Below are 8,223 nucleotides of genomic sequence, written 5' to 3'. Positions count from 1 at the left end.
GGGGAGGGGGAGGGGGAGGGGGAGGGGGAGAGGGAGAGGGAGAGGGAGAGGGAGAGGGAGAGGGAGAGAGAGAGAGAGAGAGAGAGAGAATGCACACATAGGAACACAAATAAATCCAATAAAAAATTTTTAATATGAAAAGACCAAGTAGGGAGAAGTCCTCATCTATGGGACAAATGTGAATAGATTTTAATGGAGAGACAAGTCTAATTTTTAAATCATTTTCTACATTTTCTACGGCTACTGGAGTGGATTCTAACTACTTCTAATTATATTGAAGGATGATGTTCCCAGATTCTCATTGTCTAGTGGACAATACCCCTCCCTAGGTGTAGAAAACTGAACTCACAGGAAGTAGCCATTTCAGAGGATAGGCTCTGCCTGTAAGCTTATGGGTAATATATGCTTTATTCTTCAGTCTCCTAAGCTAGAACAGAGGATGTGGCAGGCTAGGAGGCGGAGGCAGTGCAGATGTGTGTATAGATATCTGTGTGTTGTCTCACATCCGCTTCCTCTTTTGAGCTGACAGTTGAATGAGAACAGAGAGAAAGTCACAGTCTGTGATATGAAACTATCTCACTGTCCTCATCTCGAGCACCACTCCTGAGAAAGGTTCAGCCCTGTTTTGAGAACTTTCTTACCTCTGGTAAGTGTAGTTTTTACTTTGGTTTTAGGGTGGAGCTGATATAGAATTATAGATAGTTATAGAGAAAAGAATATGGGTCAGGAAAAAAATCTGGCTTCCAAGTAAAGAGATTTATCAGGAGAGAAACTTTCATTCTTGTCGCTGAATCTATAACCTCATCATTGGAACTATTGAGCAGAGATGCCTCTTTCCATCCTCCTGGCTACCAGATGTTATTGTTCTAGGGTCATGAATCATGGCCTTTTTGATGAACTGAATTGCTATTCACAAAATTCCTTTTGTCTCATTAGAGTTCTTCTTAGCATCTTGCTGAACTGGTATGTTTGGTCATTTAATTCTATTTTCAATTCTGAAAAGTTGTGAACGAGAGAGGCTTCTTGGTTTGGTGACAGGTTCTGTTTAATACCCTTATCTCCGAATTTGGGAATATTCAAATCTGGCCTGACTTTTCTCTCAGTTTTTCTTTGGAATCTTCAGCAAAAGATATGGAGATAAAGTGTTGTGAAGTATGTAAAAATTACTATATAGGAAAATTTATATAGTTGGATAATGACAGGCCAGATTTACTAGAGGCCCATAGTCCACATTTTATGAATACTAGAGTTTTGCCCCACATTTCATCTAAATATGTTGACCTCTCAGTGACCTATATAATATTAGGGCTGGAGTCTCCAACACCCTTTGTTTCAGGGTAACCACTCATCTGTATCCTGGGGAGGGAGGAGATATGGAAATATCATTCACGCTGGGGGTTTTTCCACAACCCCATGTACTACCAACTTTATCCATGGTTAGAAGAGGCAATGTAGGGATTTAGAGCAGAGCCCCATCAAGATAAAAGTGTACTGTAGAAGTGGTTTAGTAAGATAATAAACATTTAGAAACAGTGCCCAAGGAAATATTTGTGACTTTGTATATCACAAATGTCTTTAATTGGAAGTTTTATACAATTCATGAGGAATTAGAGGTTGGAAGCAAGCTTTTGATTCAGCAGATGTTCAGCTTGAGTGGTAAGAGCCATGGATCTGCAGTCTCCTATATCATGAACATTAGTGAAAAGATCTCAAAAGGCCAGGTTTATTAGTTGTCTTCAGTAGAGAATGTTATCATAGATAGCAAGATAATGCTATAGTAGAAGGGATAGAAAAAGAAACAACAAACACAGGCACTCAGGCCATTTAGACGCTATTTATAACCAGACTAATAATATTCTCTTAACTCCTTTGATCCTCTGAAAGTTAAGATATTTTCTAGGATGAAGCATTTTGTAGTGATGTGGAGAGACAACACAGTCCTTTTAGGTTCAAGGTCTGCGATTCAGATTCTAATAGAAAGTTTGGTCTTGGCTCATGCCTTGGTCTTGACCCATGTCGTGACTCAAGCTTCACTCTGAATGGCAGCAAGGGAAAAGATGCAAGCATTTCTTTCTATGCGTAGACTAACAGCTGCCTGATTTCCACTTAAAGCTCAAGGAAAGTGACTAACCTAAAAGCCACAGCCCTATACTCAGCCCAGTGAGAATGGCCAAAATAAAGATTTGGGCTGAGAAAAAAATTCTGTCAAATAAGCTGAGGAATGAGAAGAGTATATGTATCTACTATGTGATAAAAGGTGGGAAATGAGAACAGGAATGAAATAACTCCATGACCATGAAAACAAGGCATTGAATTAATGATAGTAATACACAGGGATCACTTAGTGGTCAAGAAATCTCTTCACTTATCCTAAACAAGTCTAGATAAAGCCATATGTAATTAGCCAGGGTGAGCTGTTTTCTTATTCCTGATACCTTTTAGCCTGTCCAGATTATTTTTTAATGACATCTTTCACACACCAACAACACAGTGACTTGATCCAAATATATGACTTTAATATCTCCCATGGTCATTCATAAACCGCCACAAAACTCACTCATATCTGAATATTCAAAGGGAATGACAGGAAAAGAACTTAGATGGTTTGCTTTCAATATTCAGCAAAACTTGTTTGTGGGGAAATGGCATAAAAAAGGAAAGACAACAGAGTTACTGTTGAAGGTCAGCTTCAACACCACAGGGTAAACTGAGGAGGGCTGAGTGTAGAGTCGGTGATTGGGGGCTGGTGCTGATAGCAACAGGTTATGATAGCAACCAACAGGGGTTGCTGCTGATGGCAGCCAGCAACTATAGAAAAGAAAAAGAGGGGGAATCCTACACACGCATGAATACACACACACACACACACACACACACACACACACACACATATATATATACCCACATATGCATATTTGGTGATTTGGTGGATGCAGCAAACTCCAACAAGTTGACTCCAACAGCTTTATTTTTTCTCTTAGCCTTTTTATACCATTTAAGTCAAAGTTCTCCTTGTAAGAAAAAGATCACATCATAGCCACAAGTTACATATTCTCTAAAAAATAATCACCACAAAAACATATTCTTCAAAATATATTAAAATCATTACACAAAAGAAAATTACAACAGGATTATTGATTATGTATTTTTCTTTTGAAACTCAAACCTAACTAAATATTTTCAATCCAACTTTCTTTCTACAAGTTTATCATGACTCCAAAGCAATAATATAATCACTAATTCATCTAAACAATATTGTTCTATGAAAGTTCATCTTCATGTTGATCTGCAGGAAAATTGCCCAATTACCCAGGAAGTAATCATACCAGGCTACAGGGAGTGAGAGTCTCCCCACATCCAATCACACCAAGCCAAATATACAAAGAATATAGCAATGACAAACATGAGAAGATACATCAATAGCAAGAAGCAATCCTGGGATGAAGCTACTGGGGCTGTGCCTATCCAAGGTATATCCATAACAACTGTGCAAAATGGTGCGCTATCTCCAGGAAGCTCACTTGCCCACTACAGCTCCTCCTGCATCGAGTCCACCATGTTACATTTCGTAATTTCTACTATTTACTAAATAACACTAGCTTTTTTTTTTACATTTATTTACTAAGTAATATTTTTCTACCCTCTGAAACAAAGACAGAAGTCCTATAAGGCATGACAAATGAAAGGTAAAGAAATTGCATTGTGTGGCTTCTACTATTTACTAAATAACATCCTTTTTTATTTTCCCTGAAGCTCCCTTAAGTCATAGATGTCTTAGAGTGCTCCAACATCATAAGTTTTGATCTAATGATCTTCCTAGTGCCACACTGACAATTAGAAACCAGGAAGAAAGTTACCATTGATCTAAAAGAAGTGTAACAGCCTGTTGTAGATTTTTGATACATAAGTTTGAAAAGGGTCCACCTGGCTTGAAGTTAAATTTGCCCTGTCCACAGAGAAATGCTGTCTGCTCTGGGATTTCCCCAGAGTTTTGAATTGGTAAGACTGTGCCTGGGCTATGGATGCAGAAGTTCTGTTAGGCCACATCATGGAAACTCTATTTCCTTTTTCTGTTTTCTTAAGCTTGATCTCATTCTCAGTCTCAATTCACAGGTACTGCTTGGGACATAAGTAAAATACAGAGAAGAGAGGCCTGTCTGGTCTTTTGGTGGAAGGAGGTCTAGAGCATTGAAGACTCATCTAGAACCTGAGAGTGGTAGGAGGAACGCTGTGTGATCAAAGGAAAAAGGAACATATTTGTGATACAAACTTGTGAGTCCTATTTTCTATTTTCTCTTCTCTCCTTCCCCCTTCTTTCCTTCCTTCCTTCTCTCCCTCCATCCCTCCTTCCCTCATCTTTCCTCATCCCTTCTTATCTCTGTCTAATTTTCTCTACTCTAAAATGAGTGTCCAGGATTAGATTTCTCTCTGGTCCCTCTGGAAATTATATAAGGATAGACACTATTGAAGTAGAGAATGATTTAATTGGTATAATTAGATGAGAATCTGAATTCAGATCCCCAGTACTCATGTAAAAGCTAGAGATGGTGATGCACTCTGTTATTAATGCTGAAGTAGTAGAGATAAAAGAATCCCAAGGACTCACTGTCCAGCCAGCCTAGCAAATCAGTGTATCCCAAATTTAGTGAGAGACTATTTCAGAGAATGATAGAGGAAGATACCAAATATAGACCTTTGGCCTCTATGGGTTCACATATGGGTACGTGCACATGTAAATACATGCCACACACAAGTAGAAAATAATAAGGGATTATTTTTCTCACAGTTTATCTCTGCCTAATGTGAGCACCTCTCTTGAATATCCTGATGTGGTGCACTCTAGTGTATTCTAATGATTATTCTCTTGTCTCCGTTCTTATTCTTAAAACTATTCTACTTCTTGAGACTAGCTTATATTGATAGAAAATTAATAACAACCTTGCATATTATTTATTATATAATACCTAATTTTAATCTTCAATAATCCCAATGTGTGGCAATTATCAGTTTACATATTTAAAACACTTAGATACAGAGAAGTTGAATAGTTTTGCCAAAAACTCACATGTGTAGGTAGACAGACTATGATTTTAAACAGGGATACTCTGATTCCATGTCTCAAGCTCTGCCTACATTTTTTTTTCTTTCCCTGAGTTTCTAAATAAAACTATGAAGAAAAGGAAATGTTACTGGGAGTTTTAAAACATCCCTACACTGAATCAGATATAAGCAGAGCTATTACTTGTCAGCTTTACAGTGGTAGGCCCATTTGTTATATTTAAATATTAAAATAGGTGGAGAGAAACTAATGAGAGGGGAAACTGTAACCAGGATATATTATATGAAAAAGGTCTATTTTCAATACGTTAAAAAAAAGAAGGCAAGTAGAAGAAGGAACAAGAGGGAGAGGAGGAGAAGGAAAAGAAGGAAGAAGGGGAGACAAAGAGGCAGCAGCAGCAGCAATCCATTTAGCATGTTGTTAATATATCCCATCCCAGAGAAATGCATCAACCACAATTTCCAGTTTTAAATAAAAACTAAACCTCTCCCTTGGGAAAAAAAAGATATGTCCACAGTACATTGAGGTTGATACCATTGCTCCCTGCCCCTCTGAATGCAGCACAATCTACCCCAGCTGCCCCTGCTTTTTCCACAAGATTTCCCAGAATATTCCAGAAAATCCAGTAATTCAGTAACTAGGCCTATGCCGAGCTTGGCCACAGGGCTGTGACTAGTGTTAACTTTGTTAGTTCAGTGCCTTTCTATAGTCGCTGCTAAATATTCTAATTCTACAATCTGAAAGCAAGAATTCTCATGTAATCCCAAATTGGACCTTGTTGGAAAACTGACCTGCAAACCCGAGGGAGGTTAGTCTGCTTCCCGATCACCAAGAGTCAAGAGGAAAACTATGTTGGTAACACAAACAAAGCAATACTTCTTTTGTTGTGATTACAGAGCTCAGTACAAAATGTGTTAGGTTTATGCTGTTTCTTCTCCACTAGGTTATAAAATAGACAGCTGAACAGCATATAAAGCAAAGAATTTACTAAAATAATCTTGTGCTTTATGAAATGCGGCATGATGCAGTGAGAGGGAAAGCCCTGCCAAAGAGTCCCCCTGAACAATCAAGCCACATGGCAGGCCTAGTACAGAATGAAGTTTACTGGAGGGGAGCTGAGACGCAGAATGGGGACCTGGAAAGAAGTAGAGGCAAAGAAAGGAAGAGAGACAGAGAAGGATAGAAAGAGAGAGGAGAGAGGAAAAGAGGAAAAGAGGAAGAGAGGCTTCGGACTTATGGGGGTGGGGGGAGAGAGAGAAAGAGAGAGAGAGAGAGAGAGAGACAGAAAGACAGAGACAGGTCACCAGAGCGGTCTTCTTATATGCCTGGCTCAGACCTGGCAGTCGGAGACACAGCTATTACTAGATAACTGTTGGGCGGAGCCTAGAGGAATTGCTAACAACACAATAGACTATTTTATTACTCCAGTATTTGTGTAAAGACTGTACAACAAGAACCAATGCAAGTCAGACCAATGCAAGCTTAAATCCAAGCCCTTTTAGTATGCTTCTGTGAATAAGACATTCTCTCTGAGCTTTAGATGCTAATGATTAGCTCTAAGGTGTTGGTCAGGATTAAGTGAAGTATTTTATAGGGCATGTTTGTGGATAAATATTAGGCGTTCTACACAAGTCAGTTATTACTAGTACCTGCTTCTTTGATTCACTATGTCAGTGTATTGTGAAATTGCAACTGAATCTTCTAGAACATGGACTAGCAATGTAGTAGGAAGTAGACAATGTTCTTAATTCAGTAATAATGACACTTTCAACAGTTTCTTCACTACTGCTACAGGTATTGCATTTGATAATATTTTATTAGAAGATAACTGTTCTTAAACAATCCTGTGATCTTAAACCACAGGTGTGACTTCATCCCTACTTCTATAAACTCTTTACAGAACAAAAAAAATCCTCTTACTCTATTTGGTTGTAGTTAATTCCAGACCTCCTGGTAGTTTATGGAAAATAATCCAAGAAAAAATTCTAGAGAAATGTCTAGTCCTTGGGGAAATTCAGACAAGCAGTAAGTAGATCCTTTGTGTCACATTGCTTGAATTATTGGTAAAAACAAAAGAAAAATATACAGGTTCCCACCTTCTCTCTCTACATTAGGCATAGTACAGCCAATGTTATAATAAATTAGCATCAAGGAAGGTAGCAGTCAGAGTTCAGAGAAATTTTTTGAGTAGGAAATGAAAAATTAGGATGGAAAATGATTTTCTAAGGATAGCATAATTTGCTAGTTTGAACTTTAAAATTTAATCATACTTCAGTTACCCTTATGGTATATTAACTAAAGCACAGAAAGATGGTCCAATATAACAGCATCCCTTCACTACAGAGTAGGTAATATACACACAGAAGATTTGAAGCCATGGAGAAAGGCAAGTGGGTCTATACCTTTTTTATGACATATACTAGTTGAGAGAAATTTCCCAGTACAAGTATGAGTCTTCAGCAGGTACAATATTTGCTAAATTATCTCCATTGAAAAGCATTATATGATGCCCTGCCATGGGGCTTAAGGGAGATCTTACAAAGGGTGGTCCAATTAACACAGACATGCAATATACTTTTTGAATATGACACAAGCACACATGCTGGTTGCTAGAAACTGATCAGAAAAATGATGTGAATATGAATGGTAATTCATATTTTTTAGCTTTTACTTAGTAATAGTACTTTCATTATTGTTGTGTGTACGTGTATTGTGTGTGTTGTGGGGAGGTCAGAAAGCAACTTTCAAGAGTCAGTTTTCTCCTTCCACCTTGAATTCCAGTGATTGAATGCAGGTTGTCAAACTTGTGTAGCAGGCATTCTGACCATGTTCCATCATATTGTGGGAATACACTTTTGTCTGATGACTATTGTTATTACTGGAACATTTGGAGAAAATATTTCCATTCTCATCTCTCTATTAACCTCCCTTCTAAAACCTCCAAAGGTATATCTTGCCATCCCTGTACCATTTCTCTTGTACATCTCTGTGTCATTTCTCTGTAACATACTCACTGCTGGTGTGTTTATCTGATATCATTTGCCACTTCCTTCAGATTTCCAGAAACAGAACTTAGTTTCTTATCTCCCAGCAGTGTATTTTCTTCCTGTTACTATGAACAAAACCCTTTATTTATTTCTATTTCCCAATATTGCTGCCCATTT

At 38.0% G+C, this 8,223-nt stretch overlaps 1 protein-coding gene across 5 annotated transcripts in view; it reads left to right on the top strand.

Moving 5' to 3' along the window:
- Window positions 1-534: 534 nt before the first annotated feature.
- Tespa1 (thymocyte expressed, positive selection associated 1) overlaps window positions 535-8,223 on the top strand; it is a 29,092-nt gene continuing 21,403 nt past the window's right edge. For 4 of the 5 annotated variants that reach the window (XM_028785166.1, XM_028785165.1, XM_028785163.1 and 1 more), the window contains exons 1-2: window positions 535-646; window positions 4,114-4,272. The gene's annotated coding sequence lies outside the window, so the exon portion shown is untranslated. Of the gene's footprint in view, window positions 647-3,292; window positions 3,471-4,113; window positions 4,273-8,223 lie in introns of all 5 variants that reach the window. The other variant, XM_028785164.1, reaches the window with a different exon arrangement.

The sequence above is a fragment of the Grammomys surdaster genome, unplaced genomic scaffold (genome assembly GCF_004785775.1).
Source record: "Grammomys surdaster isolate TR1022 unplaced genomic scaffold, NIH_TR_1.0 125125, whole genome shotgun sequence".
NCBI classification, from domain to species: domain Eukaryota; kingdom Metazoa; phylum Chordata; class Mammalia; order Rodentia; family Muridae; genus Grammomys; species Grammomys surdaster.
The sequence above is the reverse complement of the archived record's forward strand: the minus strand, read 5'-3'. Positions and strand labels throughout refer to the sequence as shown.